General features: G+C 37.5%; 1 protein-coding gene across 3 annotated transcripts in view; it reads left to right on the top strand.

The window, feature by feature from the left end:
- The window catches only part of CLCN3 (chloride voltage-gated channel 3), a 109,446-nt gene that overhangs the window by 25,737 nt on the left and 64,959 nt on the right, over window positions 1–18,750 (top strand). The gene's annotated exons all lie outside the window — the stretch shown is intronic.

Genomic DNA, 18,750 nt, shown 5'->3' with positions numbered 1-18,750 from the left:
GTTTGCATTTAACATAATCACCAATATGTTTGGTTTCAGACCATGCTCTATTTGTTTTCTGTTTGTCACGTCTGTTCTTTCCTCTCTCGTTATTTCTATTACCTTCAATACCTTGTTATATCTTATTTTTTGTTCAGTAGGCTACCCTAGAGATTATTACATGTATCCTTGATTTATTAGTTCTAGGCATTAGTACTTTTACCACTTTATGGAAAATGCGGGGACTTCAGAATACTTTACCTGTACTTTTTACCCCTTTCTGCTTCCTCACCATTTTCTCAACAGGAAATAGCTCAAGAATAAAAATGGTTGAGACTATTGGGTTTTACCTTCTTTTGTTTCACTTCTTTTCAGAATATTGACACTTCAAGTTCTAGCTCCCTTGGATATTTACTGGTTTAAAATACAGTATTTTGCTGTTATTGGTCATTTGCTTTCTTCATCACAGATTTTTTTTTTCTAATTTTAATGACAAAATTATAAACAAGAAAAATACATATATTCATCATTTGAAACATTAGGTGAAATTAATAGCATACCCATTTTTTCTGTGTTTAAATAGCTCTTTAGCGGTTTATGTGAGGCAGAAAATTAACTCCAGGAAGTAGGAAGACATAGGATGAGCTGACTTCTTCCATCTTCCCATTGCCGTCAAGTGCTGGTGATGTCTTTACTCATGGTATTCAATAGGAGAGAGTGCCAAGCAGTAAGGATGGGGCAAGGGCACAAAAAGGATCTACTTATATTGCTCTTTTATCAGGGAGGATAATTTTTCTAGAACCTTATCAATAGACTTCCTTTTGTGTCACCAGCCATAATTGGGTCACGTGCCCACCCCAAGATCGATAACTGGCTAAGGGGAATGAGATTACTGATTGGTTAGGACAATTATGATTCCTTCTCTGAAATTAGGCACTTTAACATGCAAATAAGAGGAAGGCCCAATTAGCAAGTATAAAGTTGGAATGATTATAGCGTAGGCAGCCATTGGTGTTTTCTTTTCTTGTTTTGGAGACAGTCTCGCCCTTTTGCCTAGTCTGGAGTGCGGTGGCACGATGATGGCTAACTACAGCCTTTACCTCCTGGGCTCAAGAGATACTTGCGCCTCAGCCTTCTGAGTAGGACCACAGTTGCACACCACCAGACCCAGCTAATTTTTAAAATTTTTTGTAGCGATGGGGTCTCACTATGTTGCCCAGGCTGGTTTTGAACTTTTAGGCTCGAATGATCCTCTTGCCTTGGCCTCCCAAAGTGCTGGGATTACAGGCATGAGCCACTGTACCCAGTGTATTGGTAGTTTATATAAAGATTCTGTCCTCAAAGTTAGTGTAGTTGAAGGTGTAAGTTGTGGAGTAACAGTCAAAAATAACTGTGTGAGTTTTAAATTCGGTGGTACAGATTCCAAATGTTACATCTCACCAAATAAAGATATCATTTTGATATCCCTTTAGAATTGGGAAGGTTGTTGTAGAGGGAAGATAATGCATGAACATCCAGCAATAGGGATAAGTATTATATATGTGAAACTGTGCGTGTCCTTTTTGAAGACAGTGAATATTCTTTCTTTCAACATAGCTGATATTCAGTGAATATTCTTTCTTTCAACATAGCTGATATTCTCCTGTTAACAGTAGCAGGAAGGGGATTGTCTTGGAAGAAGTTTGAGCCTCACATTAGGTCTCCCACTATGGGTTAAAGCAGGTATCAGAGGAAAAAGATATGTTAGACTCTGTACCCCCAACATAAGCAGCATTCTTTTATGTTCATGTTCAAATGAGATGTCAGTAACATTTCTACTAGTATTAATGAAAAGCTGTAGCTCTAGAACTCAAATATGACATCTGGATTAGGATTTAGCTTGTCAGAGATAAACTGCTTTGGAATCTGCTGACTTCAGTAGATATCTGTTGCATAGCTCTTGCTTTGAAAGTAACTGTGTACTTAATAATCTCAAAAATGTAATCAGTCTGCTCAGAGTGAGTGCTAAACAATCTAGAGTACACTGTGATTAAAAAATAGAAGTTATTCCGAATAATGATGACTAGTGGTATCAGTCAGAAATTTAAGCTAGCAGAAAGCTGAAAAATTAGGCCTGAAATGTGTTTATATTAGGTATATCTAATTTGAATGAGTCAGTTTGGTCAGTAATTCAGATTCCATGGAAAATGCAAAAATTTTTTATCGCAAGTAACAGGAAAGGAGAGCCAAGATTTTGTTGCCAGCGTTGTATTCATTAAAGAGAACCATATGGCTCTTGACTCACTGAAAATGGAGCACATGACTGTTCATGAGTGCAGCTTTACAATTATTCTTATAATAGTACTATCTTCACTTGAAGTAAGAGAAGTTATTGAGATTGAATTATGGGGTAAAAACTGTAATCAGCCACATGTTTAAGCAAATTAACTTTCAGTAGTTAATTTATGTTGATAACGTGAATATGCTAGTAAGTTTAAAATTTAGGCCCCTGTATCCTTTTTTATCACATCTGAGATGTTTACTTGACAACATCGGGGCCTCTCCCAGGTTTCTGATTATGTATAGACTGAGAGGGAGATGTGAGAGGAGTAAGAGTTGAGAGGGCTCACTCCTAAGTGTTTTATTTGCTATCTATACATAACTTTAAAAACTAAAAATAAAAACAGCCTTGGAAGCTGGGTGCCTGCAGTCCCAGCTGCTTGGGAGGCTGAGGCAAGAGGATTGCTTGAGCCCAGGTATTCAAGGCCGTCGGGTGCTATGATTGCACCTGTAAATAGCCCTTGCACTCTGGCCTAGGCAACATAGTGAAACCCGGTCTCTAAAAATAATAATAATAATAAAACCTTTGGAAATACTAAAATGCAAATGTGAGGTTTTCTGATTTATTGGAAATCTTGGGGCATGTGGTGACTGGGAATGGAATCCAGAGAAATCCATAGATTATTGTATTCTGCTTCCCATATATGTAACATTCTGAGCTTCAGAACTCCGAAACCACATAGTAGATGAGGCTCAGAGGTGGATTGTCCTGGTCAAGGTGTTGTGATCCTACCCTGCTAAAACTTAAGCTACCTTCTGAGCTATTACAAGAGATTCCAGTATTTTCATTCAAATATCTATTGTTAGATTGAGCTTTATTCAAAATATTTCTAAGTTTATTCATCTCATATTCTTCTGGGTGGTATATTCATAACTACTACCTACACAAGACATTTCAAAAGAAGAAGCTTGGCAAAGTAGATGCAGAGTGATAATGCCAGAAGCTGAGTGGCCATCTCTTAGTGTCAAGACACCTCCTAGAGTGAGGGTACATAACACAAATACAGGGTCCAGCCCTTCCTCCTGTGAATGCAGAAACATGGCATCAGCATGAAACTAGCTGTCTCTAAGAGGCGGATTCATATTAACTAGGGTTTTAGATCTCATTAGGTAAAACCATAATACAAATTTACTTATGGTGAGAAATATCCTAGTAATCTACTTCATTCCAAAAAAGGATATAAAGCAACTTAAAAGGATAAACAGAATTCAATCATTTGCATAAATATTTGACACAGATGAAGCAAAGGGAAAACAACTTGAGGTGATCTAAAATGTAGATATGAGACCAATAAAAGTTACCAATATACATTTTTAAATTTATTATTATTTTTTAACTTTAAAATATGTTCTGTAGAGATGGGATCTCACTATGTTGACCAGGCTGGTCTCAAACTCCTGGCCTCAAGCCGTCCTCCTGCCGCAGCCTCCCAGAGTGGTGGGATTATAAGCGTGATCCACCACGCCTGATTTACCAATATACATTTTAAGGGGAGACTACAAATTTGCCTCTAAACTTTGTAGCAGCAAGTAAATAAAAGAACCTGTTTAGTTAAATGATTCAAAGTGTTTATAAAACAAAAACCTAACCAATTATTCAGCCGACACCCTATTACTAATATTAAGATAAATTTCCAAGTGACATTATGAAGTGGTTACTATCTAGTGTATGAAACAGTGATTTTTAGGAATATGTTTGGAGTAAGCAGTAAAGTTTCACAGGGCTTTTTTTGTTTTTTGTTTTTTGTTTTGAGATGGGGTCTGGCTCTGTTGCCCAGGCTCTCTTTCCAGACAGGGGTCTGACTCTGTCATACGCAGTGGCACGATCTCAGCTCATTGCAACCTCTGCCCTCCTGGGCTCAAGCCGTCCTCCCACCTCAGCCTGCTGAGTAGCTGGGACTTCAGGTGTGCACCACCACGACTGGCTAATTGTTTTGTATTTTGTTTGTAGAGACGGGGTTTCTCCTTGTTGCCCAGGCTGGTCTCCAACTCCTGGGCTCAAGCAATCTACCTGCCTCGGCCTTTCAAAGTGCTGGGATTACAGGTGTGAGCCACTGCGCCCGGCCTAACGGGGCTTTTATTATTAACATTCTTCAATATCTCCTACTTGAATCACAAGATTCCACAAAGACACCATTATTGTATAGTATAAACATTGATTATTTGTGATGTTCTGGCAGGATTCATAGGTGTATTTTAGAGTATCTTTGAATAGATGGACTGTATAGACAGTTTCAGGAGGTCATCAATGTATATTTTTCCTGAGGTTTGGTATATATTAGATAACAGTGATTTTAGAATTATAACAGAGCTATATTATAAAAGAGTGTATTATTTACATTTAGCTAGTTTTTCTTTAGCAATAGAACACAGCCCAGCTGAATGTAAGACTGAATAGAAGCCACCAGAAGTCCTCTTAATGAAAAGTAAAGGCTGTGCCCGTGGGCAAAGTCAGGAGTCTTCATTCAATTTTTTTTTTTTTTTTTTTTGAGACAGATTTTTGTTCTGGTTGCCCAAGCTGGAGTGCAATGGCGTGATCTCTGCTCACTGCAACCTCTGCCTCCTGGGTTCCAAGTGATTCTCCTGCCTCAGTCTCCCAAGTAGCTGGGATTACAGGCATGTGCCATCATGCCTGACTAATTTTTTGTATTTAGTAGAGATGGGGTTTCACCATGTTAGTCAAGCTGGTCTTAAACTCCTGACCTCAGGGGTGATCCACCCGCCTTGGCCTCCCAAAATGCTGGGATTACAGGCGTGCGCCACTGTGCCTGGCCTCAAAATATTTTTTTTTTTTTTTTTTAATTCAGGGTCTCATTCTATCATCCAGGCTGGAGTGCAGTGGCATGATCACGGCTCACTGCAGCCTCGACCTCCGTGGACTCAAGTGATCCTCTCACCTCAGCCTCCCAAGTAGCTGGGACTATAGGCATGTACCAACACACCCAGCTAATTTTTAATTTTTTTGTAAAGATGCGGTATCTCACTATGTTGCCCAGGCTGATGTCGAACTCCTGGGCTAAAGTGATCCTCCCACCTCGGCCTTCCAAAGTGTTCGGAAGCTTTGTGGCTCACAGTGATGAATACAAGTTTTCCAAAATTTGGTTTTTGCTTGAGAGTTCTAATTTTTTTATTGGCAACAATATACTGTCAGTTGTTTTACTTGAAGAGACAGGTTGAGAAAATATCTGGCAAAATCTTTAGCCTAAATAACTAAAGTGATGTGTCAGCTTTTCTTTCAAAAAAAAGTGGTGTACCATGAAAAACGTTTAGCTCACAACTCAAATATTCTGACACGTGCTTTTCCCTAAGATGGAACCATTGTACAACAGTATGAGTGAAAGTGTTCTGTTCATTCTTTCTAGTTTGTTACACAGAATATTAAAAAGATGTACACTCAAGAGTTGTGATTTAGTAAAATGAATACTTACCGTTTTATCAAGAATATTTGGAAGTGAAACAGACTTTTGTTTTCTGCAAATTAATGGTGGTGAAAAATATAACAACTGCTTTTTTTTCTTTTTTTTTTGAGACGGAGTCTGGCTCTGTTGCCCAGGCGGAGTGCAGTGGCATGATCTTGGCTCACTGCAACCTCCGCCTCCCTGGTTCAAGCAATTCTCATGCTTTGGCCTCCCGAGTAGCTGGGATTACAGGTGTGCACCACCACGCCTGACTAATTTTTGTCTTTTTAGTAGAAATGGGGCTTCACCATGTTGGCCAGGCTAGTCTTGAACTCCTGATCTCAAGTGATCTGCCTGCTTCAGCCTCCCAAAGTGTTGGGATTACAGGTGTGAGCCACCATGCCTGCCCAATACAACACCTTCTAGTAAATTTTGGTGCCACTGTTTGTTTTAATTTATGGTAGATATCAGGCTGTCTTCCTCACTATTGCTTTTGTACTATAAATGAAAGGCCAATACAATGAACAAGACAAATAATGTTATGGTCTGCTTAATAATGGCCTTCCCCACACCCGAATTCCTAAAGCCTGTAAATATGTTACCTTACATGATAAAATGGACTTTGTGATTAAATATCTAGAGATGGAGTGATTATCCTGGATTATCTGGGTATCTCTGATGTAATCACAAGGGTCCTTAAAAGAGGGAGGCAGGAGGATCAGAGTCAGTGGTAGCAGACATGGTAATGGAAACAAGAAGTGAAGTGAGAAAAAGGCGTGAGAAATTTTCTGTGAAGGTTATGTGAGAATAATCCAAGGAATGAAAGTGGCCTTTGGAAGCTAGAAAAGGCAAGGAAACAGATTCTCCCCTGAAGCCTCCAAAAGGAACACTGCCCTGCTGACACCTTGATCTTAGACTTCTGGTCTCCAGAACTATAAGAAAGTAAATTTGTGTTGTTTTAAGCAACTAAGTTTATGGCAGTGTGTAGGAAACTGACAGGGATAGCTTAGTATTATTGAAAGTGGTGTTTTTAACCTCATGGACCCCTGAGAAAGATTTTTGGAGTCTCTCGACCATACTTGACCACACTTTGAGAATTCTAACATAAGCTGGCTGCCAAATGCACACTGGGTACATGAATAAGGTGACTTGTTATATTGTATTAAAAACTTTAAGAGTGAAGTGTTTATATAAAAAGGGTAAAATCTGCATATATGATTTCCCAGTTCTCTTCAATATTATATACACACACAGAAAAAACATTGGAGGAAAATACACCAAAATAATGTTACTTTTTTCTTCATGATGGAATTTGGAGATTTATAATTCTTCTTTATATTTTTAGTATTTTCCAAATTGTCAGCAATTTGGCTGCCGAATTATAAAACTGAATTTAAACTTCCAGGTCATTCTGAGGTATATTGTATATAGGATAGAACATATTAACAGTTTAAACTTGATGTGTAACTAAATATTTTGTCTATATGGTAATTGGGCCTTCTGTTGTACTATTGCCCAAATGTTAGTTTTGAGCTTGTGCCTGGCTGTCATTTTTCCAGGTCTTTATACATGGTCCTTTGTCTAGGATACTAATAGTATTCCAGTACCAAGTAGTACTAAAGTACTACTTGCACTTTGCTTCTTAAATTAGCCCTCAGTCCCTTTAGTAAGCCTTACCTTACTCCTCAGTTAAAGTTAAGGGCCCCTTGTATGTAGTAAACTGGGTGTTGCTTCTATTGTGCTTGCATTCTTGACTTTATCTGTATTTGTCTTACTTGTTTATAGCCTGCCCTCCTCCTAAATTGAGCAACACTTTTTTTTTTCAGTAAAATTATCCTAGTAATTTCTGTTAGTTTGTAATTTATTTTCCTATGTACATAGTTCTGTTTAGAGCTGATCCATTATGTTTTGATTACATAGTTCAACTCTTGATGAGCATTCTTATTTTTTTCTATTTCCAAATTTTGTGGGGAAGGGATATTCATATATAATGGGAAGCCATATATACTGTTTGTTTTATCCTTCCTTCTTACAAATGTCTAATACATTGGCATGCATAGGGTAGGAGCTCGTTAAGAGTTTACTTCTTTGTAAAAGTCATCTATTTAACATATTTGCTGCTCATATTTTATACCTTTTAGAAGTCTTTTTTCCTTTTTAATTATTATTTTTGAGACAGAGTCTCGCTCTGTTGTTTAGGCTAGAGTGCCCTGGTGATACTTTGGCTCACTACAACCTCCGCCTCCCAGTTGGAGTGTTGAAGTGATTCTCATGCCTCAGCCTCCCGAGTAGCTGGGATTACAGGCATGTGCCACTGTGCCCAGCTAATTTTTTATACTTTTTTTTTTTTCAGTAGAGATGGGTTTAGCTATGTTGGCCAGGCTGGTCTCAAATTCTTGACCTCAAGTGATCTGTGCCCCTCGGCCTCCCAACATGCTGGGATTACAGACGTGAGCCACAGCACCCAGACCTTTTTAATTATTAAACTAATACAGTTATATAAAGTTTTGGTTTAGCTGGACACTAAACTGGTGGGTTATTCAGTAGAGTAGCAGGATATAAGCCACTTATCTGTATTGTTAAACTGTATTGCATAAGGGTCCACCAAAATGGTAGTGCAATCCAGAAGGAAATGGGGATAGAATAGAAAGCCAGGAGAAAACCACAGAGGAAAATGGCTACCTGCCTGACATTAGTCAGTATTATCACACCCTTTTAGATTTTCTCATCTAAAAAATGAAGGGAAACATACCAGTTCTACCTACTTGACTCAGATTAGTTTTGGAAACAAAATAAAAGAATATGGTAGAAGAAATGATGTTATTAAATGATATTAAAAATGAGAGTCCTTTATGAGAATTTTGGCCTGGGTGCCCGAAGTTTAAACTTACTATACTTTCTGCAGCCATCAAACAGATCACCTACATCATGACATTCATATAGATTATCCCAGGTTCATAAAAATCTTATATGGTTGGCTGGATGTGGTGACTCACACTTGTAATGCCAACACTTTGGGAGGCTAAGGTGGGTGTATCTCTTGATCCCAGGAATTCGAGACCAGCCTGGGCAATATGGCGAAACCCTGTCTCTACAAAAAAATAGAAAAATTAGCTGGATGTAGTGGTGCTTGCCTGTAGTCCTCAATATGCAGGAGGCTGAGATGGGAAGATCACTTGAGCCTGGGGAGGTCAAGGTTAGCTGAGATCTGCCACTGCACTCCAGCCTGGGTGACGGAGCAAGACCCCATCTCAATTAAAAAAAAAAATCTTGAATGGTTAACTTTAGATCTTAGTAATGACTTGGATTGCCTAGGAGGAATGGCAGAGTCTAGGACTGAGAGAGTAGAAATATAAAATGGGGCCAGAGTGTCTTGTAGTACCAGGAGTGAAGAAGTACTCATAAAACAAAAGAATGGGGGCACATCAAAGGAACACAGGAAGTTACCTGAAAAAGCTCCCAAGTGTCAAAGCTGGAATAATTTGAGCAACAAAAATAATGTAGCATGAATTATAACTCAAAGTATAAAATAATCCTATATATATGATATAAAGGATATAAGTTGATATAAAGGATTGAATAAATATGAGGTAAAAGAGACAAATCTCCCATCAAATAATTTATGTACCCATTCCATTCTATGGAGGAGAAGCTTAATTCCTACCTCCCTTGAGGGTGGGCTAGACTTATTGACTTACTTCCAAAGAATAGAGTAGGGAAAAACCTGGAAAACACTATCTTAGCCAAATAGTGAACATTAATATCACCAGTGATATATCATAGATATCATGTACACTTGATATGTGACAAGAAGAGCATGTCACCTTTGTGATAGTCTTTCCAAAGACCCATAATCCTAGTCTAATCACAAGAAAAGCAACTGATGAGCTTAGACTGGATGACATTTTACAGGATGCCTGACTAGTCAAAATCACGAAAACTAGGAAAGACTGAAAAACTAAGACCAAAGGAGTTTAGGGAGACAAGATAGCTAAATGCAGTGTGGATCCTATATTGGGACCTGGAATAGAAAGAGGACACTCATGGAAAAGGTGCTGAAATCTATGTAAAGTCTGGAGTTTACTTAATAATAATATACAAATGTCAGTTTCTTAGTTTTGACAAATGTATCATGGAAATGTAATGTGTTAACAATTGGGGAAACTATGAATGAGAGGTATTTTGGGACATCTCTGTACTGTCTTTGCAACTTTTGTAAATCTAAAATTATTCCAAAATGAAGTTTATTTTTAAAAATGGGTTGGAAAGAGTTAACTTTTAAGTAATAAAAGCAAAATGTGCTTATTGTAGAAAATATAAATGATGAAAAACATAAGGTAGAAAATGTAAACTACCTGTAATCCTACCACCCAGAGATAACTGATTATTGGAATATGTTTTTTTCTAGACTGAATTCTATGTGTATTTCATTCAGCAAATAATTATTAGACTCCTTTGTGGACCAGACATCTTGGTAGGTGCTAAGGATAGAGCAGTGAAGAAGAATGATGTCTCCTTCTCTTATGGAGCTTATACTCTAGTGATAGAGAGTACTATTAAACAATCTCACAATAAAAGGTACAACTGTGACATGGTAAGGGCTGTAAAGAAGTATGAATGTCAGCCAGGCACAGTGGCTCATGTCTATAATCCCAGCACTTTGAGAGGCCGAGGCAGATGGATCACTTGAAGCCAGGAGTTTGAGACCAGCCCAGGCAACATGGCTAAACCCTGTCTCTACTAAAAATACAAGAACTAGCCAGGTGTGGTGGTACACGCCTGTAATCCCAGTTACTCGGGAGGCTGAGGCACAAGAATCGCTTGAATCCAGGAGGCAGAGGTTGCAATAAGCTGAGATGGTGCCACTGCATTCCAGCCTGGGTGATAAAATGAGAATATCTTAAAAAAAAAAAAAAGGATGACTCTGAGAACATGTGGGGAAATCAAAATTGAATATATATTATTTAAGAGGATGACTGAAAAATGAATGCAAGTTAGGCATGTGAAAGAAGGAAGCAGGGCATTGGAGGTGCTAGGAGCTTGTACAGGTGCAGTTGCAGGAAGAGGGAAGGAGCTTGGAGCGTTAGAGGTAAAATGGTTGGAGTGTAGAGAATGATAACTAGAAAGGGAGGGACTGAGGCTGAAGAGGTAGTTAAGCAAGGTCTAAATAATACATGTAAAGTTTTTGGCACTTTTCCCCAAGAGTGGTGGGAAACCACTGAAGATTTTTGAATCAAGGGAGTCATAAGATCCTTGTAATTTTAAAAGATCATTCAGAGGCCATGTGGGCAAATGGATTGTTAGGTGGTGAGTGTGTGGAGGTAAATATCATAGTTCAGAAAAGAAATTATAGTGTCTAGGGCTATAGGTAGTGATAGAGAGTAGAGAGATTCAAAATAGATTTAGGAGTAAAATCAGCCAGCTATACTGATTGTTTTGATGTAGAATGAGGGAGTATAAGGACAAATGTTCTGCATTTCTAGCACATGCAGTTGGTAGTGCCATTTATAAGGCAGAAGATTTTTAATATATGAAACACTGCCTTATGGTGCAAGAGCTTATTTTAAATCATTTTTAATGGTTGCATCATAATCAGATACACAAATGTATTTTCAGTTCACAGAAATAAAACATCTGTTAATGTGTAGTGAATATGATGTTTTGAAAATTAGTGGTGGAAGGCTGGGCGCGGTGGCTCATGCCTGTAATCCCAGCACTTTGGGAGGCCGAAGCGGGCAGATTGCTTGAGCCCAAGAGCTTGAGACTGGTCTGGGCAACATGGCAAGGCCCTGTCTCTACAAAAAATACAATAATTAGCTGGAGCATGGTGGTGCCCGGCTGTAGTCCCAGCTACTTGGGAGGCTGCGACGTGACAGTTACTGGAGTCTGGGAAGTTAAGGCTGCAGTGAGCCATGATCATGCCACTGGACTCCATCCAGCCTGGGTGACAGAGTGAGACCCTATCAATCAAACAAACAAACAAAAAAAACAATGAGTGGTGGAATTGTTGCTAAAGGTAAAGTCTGAGTGCTGATAAAACAGTTGGCGTTGGTTCTTTCTGTGAATAAGAATAATGAAGCTCTTTGATGTTAACTGCTCGTAGAAAACATTAATAAATCCAAGAAAGGTGTTTTAGGAAACATGGTATTCTCGTATGTAGATTTATAAGCACAGAAAAATTTCCAACAGTATAAAGTTGTGGTATAGCTCCAAGAAAAGTATTCTCAGAAGAATTTGGCTTCGCTACAGTTTCAAAGGTTATATTTGCGCATATTGTCTTCAGTAGATGACAAGTTGATTTTAGTTTTATTGTTTTATCTGGCATTTTCCAGTAACATTGGTAGTATTCTAATGAGTGAGACATTTGACACTAAAGTCAAATTTGACAACATATATTCTTAAGCCAGTTTAGAAAGTATAGAATGGTTACATTGCAAATCTTTGGTAGAGTTTTTATAAGAAATTCTTAAATGAAGTTAACAAACACTGCTACCATTTAATGTCTGTTGGGAAAAGGTCAAAGCTCTTTTAAATGCTCTACTCAAAATTATTTTTAGAAATAAACAAATAATTTTAAAGTTCATCTGTTATTTATTCTAAGCAGGGTCATGTTCTTAATACATTTGACACTTCACCTTCTGTTGCCAACTACTTTGTAAACATTTTACACCTGTGTCTCCAAACTGCTTCAGCCAGAGCAACCTAGTTAACCTATTGTACTTATATGAGGGAGTAGGAGACTGCCCAAATTTGTGTATTTATTTAAGAGTTAGGTAATGCATTTAGGGAAGACAAACTCATACTAAGTTTATGAAATGCTGTAATTCAGGATGTTACTAATGAACTAGAAAAGTAGTTGGTATTAATAATAAACTGGTGCCTTGATAAAATTAGCCTAAGATGCCAGTGGAAAGTCAATCAAGTACTGGATAGTTATCACAAAGGTCATTGGAAAGAAGTGAGCTTAATTTTATAATATACAGAAACTGATGGTTTATACTGCAGTTACCACCTTAATTATTGTCATTGCACTTTTCTTCTTAAAAAACTTTCAAAGAAAGTTACCTAAAATGACTACCTCTTCACTCTACCTTTCTCACCCTAATGTCATGATGGGACAAATTAACTTTTCTTCTGTGCATGTAGAATATTACCTACGAATTGTCCTTGGGAGAATTGAGAAAATTTTCAAGTTTCATGTTTTGTATTGTGGTTCTGGTTAAGAATTTCAGTTGAAAAGGGCTGAAGGAGTTATGTGCTAAGCCTGTAAAATCATAAGCCGAAGTAAATACAGTCATTTCTCGGTATTTGTGAGAGTTTGGCTCCAGGAGCCCCTTAGGTACCAAATGCATGGATTTTCAAGTCCCCTATATAAAATGACATAGTGTTTACATATCACCTACACACATTCTCTTATATGCTTTAAATTGTCTGTAGATTACTTATAATACCTGATAAAATATAAATGTTGTGTAAATAGTTGTGCTGCTGTATTGCTTAGGGAATCATGACAAGAAAAAGAAGCCTGTTTATGTTCAGTACAGAACAACCATCCATTTTTTTCCCAAATATTTTCAAGCCATAGTTGGTTGAATCCGCATATGTGGAAACCACAGATGTGGAACCCCTGGATACAGAGGATTGATTATACATAAAATCATAGGAAGTCTATGGACCTATTTTACACAGTTCTGAAATACAGAGGAAACTCCTTGGAAAAAGCAGCACCTTAGAACACATTAAAGTCAGTTTAGATGCTTACGAAATTTGTTACCTACAACTGATTGAGACTGTAAATAAGATTAAGCTAGAAAGGTTTAGGTAGGGGAAAAAAAGAAGAAATCCACATTAGATATTAATAGAATTAGAGATACTTAGGGTACGTTTTTAACTTAAAGACTTTTGAATTGTGACATAACACATCAGAAAATGCATAAAACATAATTGTGTAGTTTAATGAGTTATTACAAAGCAAGCATCTTTGTAGCCCACCAAGGTTAAGAAAATAAAGCCTAACCATATTCCAGAAGCCTCCTGCGTATGTTCCTAATCACAACCTTTCCTTTCCCTCTGAAGGTAAATACTATTTTCTCTTTGTCTAATCAGTTTATTGCTTTACTTTATGGTTTGCTCACCTAAGTATGCATCCTTAAGAATATAATTTATTCAAGCCAGAAATGGTGTGTTGAGAAAAGAAGTATATAATTTAGCATTGCCTGTTTTTGAAAGTTAAGAAAATGGAATCATATAGTATATGTGCCTTTGTTTCTTGGTTTCACACAATGTGGGTTTCAAGAATCATGCGTGTTGTTGCAGGTAGTAGCTGTGTGGTTGCTCTAAACTATTATATATCATTTTTAAAAAATGAATTTACTACAGTTTGCCTATTAATTTTACTTTTGATGAATCTTTAAGCTCCTAACAGGTTTTGGTGGTTACTAACAATGCTACTTTGAATATTGTGCATGTACTTGTGTGGTACTTAGGTCCTTAGGGGCACAAATTTTATTTGTCCTGGATGTGAACTTGTTGGGTCATAGGTCCTGTTTTCCATAGTAGTGTTTCAGTATACATTCAGACCAAGAATGTATGTGAGCTTCCATTGCTTCACATTCACTAACCCTTGATATTGTCACACTTTTAATTTTGTCAGTGTGCTATGTATGGATTTTGATTATGGTTTTACTATGTATGGATTTTGATTATGGTTTTAATTTACATTTTCTTTGTAGTCGAAGAGATTTAGCATCTTTTCATGTCTATTTGGAAATCCTTTTCAAAGTACCGATTCGGGTCATTTGCTCATTTTTCTTTTGGAGTATCTATCTTACAGATTTGTAGAAGTTCTTTATTTTCTAGACACAAACTTTTTGTTGGGCAAATGTGTTACAGATACCATCTATGGAGTGCATTTCACTCTTCTAATGGACAAATTATGAACAGATATTCTTAGTTGTAATGTGGTCCTATGTGTTAATCTTTTGCTTTATGGGCCAAGGCTTTTTGTGTCTTAATTTTAAAAAACGTCCCTATCCTGATGTTATGAAGACATTTTTCTATATTATTTTGTAAGAGCTTTGCCTTTTACATTTAGTTCTGTAGTCATCCGAGTGATTTCTATATGTGTGTGTTTATGTGTTAGAGTGTATTCATTTTTTTTTCCATATAGATAGTGTGTTAGTCTGTTTTGCATTGCTGTAAAGGAATGCTTGAGGCCGGACAATTTATAAAGAAAAGAGGTTGGCTGGGCCCTGTGGCTCAAGCCTGTAATCCCTGCACTTTGGGAGGCCCAAGTGGGTGAATCACTTGAGGTCAAGACTTCGAAACCACCCTGGCCAACATGATGAAACCCCGTCTCTACTAAAAATACAAAAAATTAGTCAGGCATGGTGGTGGGTGCCTGTAATCCCAGCTACTCAGGAGGCTGCGGCAGGAGAATTGCTTGAACGCGGAGGGGGGAGGTTGCAGTGAGCCCAGATCATGCCACTGCACTCCAGGCTGGGTGACAGAGTTAGACTCCATCTCAAAAAAAAAAAAAAAAAGGGAAAGAAAAGAGGTCGTGAAGGCTGTATAGGAAGCATAGTGCTGGCATTTGCTTCTGGTGAGGGCCTCAGGAAGCTTCCGATCGTGATAGAAGCTGAAGTGGAAGCAGGCGTGTCACATGGTGAGAGGGGTAGCATGAGAGAGATGCCAGGCTCCTTTAAACAACCAACTTTGTTGTGAACTCACTAACAGAGCAAGAGCTCACTCATTACCATGGTGAGGGCACCAAGCCATTCATGAAGGGTCCACTTCCATGACCCAAACACCTCCCACTAAGCCCACTTCTAACATTGGAAATCACATTTCAACATGAGATTTGGAGGGGACAGAACAACCAAACCATATCAGATAGCCAGTTGTCCCAGCACCAATTACTAGAAAACAGTTTTTTACCCACTCTTGTACAGTGCCACCTCTGATGTATATGGAGGGCTCATTATATATAGGAGGGTCTATTTCTAGACTCCCCATTTTGTACTATTGGTTTTTCATCCTAATGATGGTTATGTGTCTTTTTCTTCTCTTTTTCCCAATTCTTCTTCTCCGTCTCCTTTCCTTTCTCCTACTCCCTCCTTCCCTTCCCTCCTCCTTTCCCTTCTTCTCCTCTCTTGTTCTTCTTTCTCTCCCCTTGCCCTCCCCTGCAATCTGTGTCACTGTAGATTTATTAGTCATTAGTTTTTCCAATGAATTGGTTTGCCTTTGGTGTTCTTCTCTATTATGTATTTCTTTTCTGTTTCATTAGTTTCTGATCTTATTTCCTTCTACTTTCTTTGAGTTTATTTTGATGTTTTTTTTTTTTTTATAATTTCTTGAACCGGATAGTTAGCTCCTCAGTTAAGCTGCCTTTTCCTTTAAGTGCATTTAAAGCTGTAAATTTTTTTTCAGATACTGTTTTAATTCTATGCCATATGCCTTTTTTATTACCACTATTTAAAAATAATTTTTAACTTTTATAATGATGTCTACTTTGGGCTATAGGTTATTTAGAAGTGCAGTTTATAATTTCCAACATGTGAGGAATTTCTGGCTGTTTTTAATTATTTATAACATTATTGCGGTCCAAGAATATGCATTATGTAATGTCAGAGTGCTGAAATTTTTTGCAACTTGCATTGTGGCCCAGAAAAAAAGTCAACTTTTGTAAATGTTCCATGTATGCCATAATAGTACATAATGTGAAGTTTTTGGTTATGGTGTTCTCTCCATGTTCATTAGGTAGTTTGTTAATCTGTTAAAATAATCTGTTTCTTTACTGCTTATTCTTCTTGTTTGTTTCTGTTAAGTATTTGATAAGTGATGTGTTAAAAAATTTTCACTCTGTTTGCACATTTATCTACTGCTTCTTGTCATTCTGTCAATTTTGCTTTATATACTTTGATCTTAGGTTATTAGGTTATATCTTCCTGGTGAATTGAACCACTGTTATTTTTTAAATAACTATTTCTAATTATAGTTTTTTTATCTTACAATCTACTTTGATATTAATATAACTCCCAATATTCTTTGGATTAGAGTTTGCATACTATACTGTTTTTATCCTCTTTACTTTCAGTCTTTCTGCATCTGTGTGTTTTGTTGAAACTCTTGTAACTATATAGTTGAACTTTCAAATCCAATTAGGTAGCATTTGTTTTCTAATTGGAACATTTAGTTTGGTTACACTTAATGTAAATAGTGGCATATTTGGATTTAAATATTTCTAAAATTTAAACTCTTAAAATCTTTTTTTGCTTAGTCTTTGTATTAGCTTATGTTCATGCCTGATTATATTTGAGAAATTCCTTCAAAAGGACTTGTTTAGGCATTAAAACATGTTTGTTGTTTTTGGTTCTCATTTTGAAAAATTGATGATTGTTTGATATTTTTTGTTTCTGTTTCTAAGATGGGGTCTTGCTGTATTGCCCAGGCTGAAGTGCAGTAGTGCAATCATGACTCACTGCAGCCTTGACCTTCAGGACCCAAGTGATCCTCCCACTTTAGCCTCCTGAGTAGCTGGGACCGCAGGCATGTGCCACTATGTCCAGCTAATTTTTAAAAATTTTTTGTAGAGACGGGAATCTCCCTATGTTGCTGAGTCTGGTCTTGAACTCCTGGCTTCAAGTGAGCCTCCTGCCTCAGCCTCCAGAGTGCTTGGATTACAGGCATGAGCCACCATGCCTGGTCCAATTGTGTGATATCTGTGAAAGCAAACTCTTCATATTTTTATTCCTGTGATATGTTATTTGGGTAACCAGATAGCTATATTGGAAACTAAAACTTCTTATATTTATGAGGTATGAATATTATAAAACCATTTTTTTTTTCAGTTTATTTTCTGGCTTGTCAGTTTTAAGAATTTCCACCTCTTCTTTCTTTAAGGCTTCAGTAACTTTACAACTAATTGTGTAGTTTATTGATTGTCCCCCCGGGAAAGCTTTGCTATATCTTTTTTTTTTTTCTCTCTGATGCATTTTGATAGGGAGAATGACTGACAATGCAAGTTAAGGTTTAGTGCCACATAAGTGTGTCCAAATGTAAACTTAAAGCAGCCTGTATTAGTCCCTTCTCATGATGCTACAAAGAAGTACTGGAGACTGGGTAATTTATAAAGAAAAGAGATTTAATTGGCCCACAGTTCTGCACGCTGTACAGAAAGCATAGTGTCTTCTGGGGAGGTCTCCGGAAACTTACATTCATGGCAGAAGGTGAAGGAGAAGCTAGCATCTCTTACATGGCCAGAGCAGGAGCAAGGAGGGCAGTGAGGGAGGTGCTACACCCTTTTAAAGAACCAGATCTCAGGAGTATTTTATAGTGAGATAGCACCAAGGGAATGGTGCTAAACCTTTCATGTAGGCTTCACCCCATGATCCAGTCACCTCCCTCCAGGCCCTGCCTCCAACATTGGGGATTACAATTCAACATGAGATTTGGGTGAGGATACGGATCCAAACCATATTACAACTATATTGATGGATTACAAACTACAGTTTTTAACCTACTTCTATTAATTAATGTTTATCTCATGTAAGTGATTTTATTTGTAAGCATTCTTTTAAAAATCTTTTTGGCTTGGTGCAGTGGACAGTGTTGGGTGGGCCTGGACAAGTTGTAAGACCTGTCTCTACAAAAAAAGAAATTAAAAAATTAGCCAGGCATGGTGGCACACACGTGTGTATTCCCAGCTATCGGGGAGGCTGAGGTGAGAGGATAGCTTGAGCTAAGAGGTCAAAGCTTCAGTGAGCTATGATCATGCCACTGTACTCCAGCCTGGACGTTGGAGTGAGACCCTGTCTCTAAAATAATAAATACAAATAAAAAATCTTTTCATTATGGAATAAATTCTAAAACATTGAAACATATGGAGAAGGATATTGTGTACCTTTTCATCCTGGTCACTTACTTTAAATAATTGTCAATTCATAAGCAATTTTGTTTCATTTCTACTCCCTCAATTATGTTGTAATAAATCTGAAACATTGTGTCATTTATATAGGTAGATAGATATACATATGTATTGTGTATTTCTAAAAGA

The sequence above is a fragment of the Macaca thibetana genome, chromosome 5 (assembly GCF_024542745.1).
Source record: "Macaca thibetana thibetana isolate TM-01 chromosome 5, ASM2454274v1, whole genome shotgun sequence".
Classification (NCBI taxonomy): Eukaryota; Metazoa; Chordata; class Mammalia; order Primates; family Cercopithecidae; genus Macaca; species Macaca thibetana.
The sequence above is the reverse complement of the archived record's forward strand: the minus strand, read 5'-3'. Positions and strand labels throughout refer to the sequence as shown.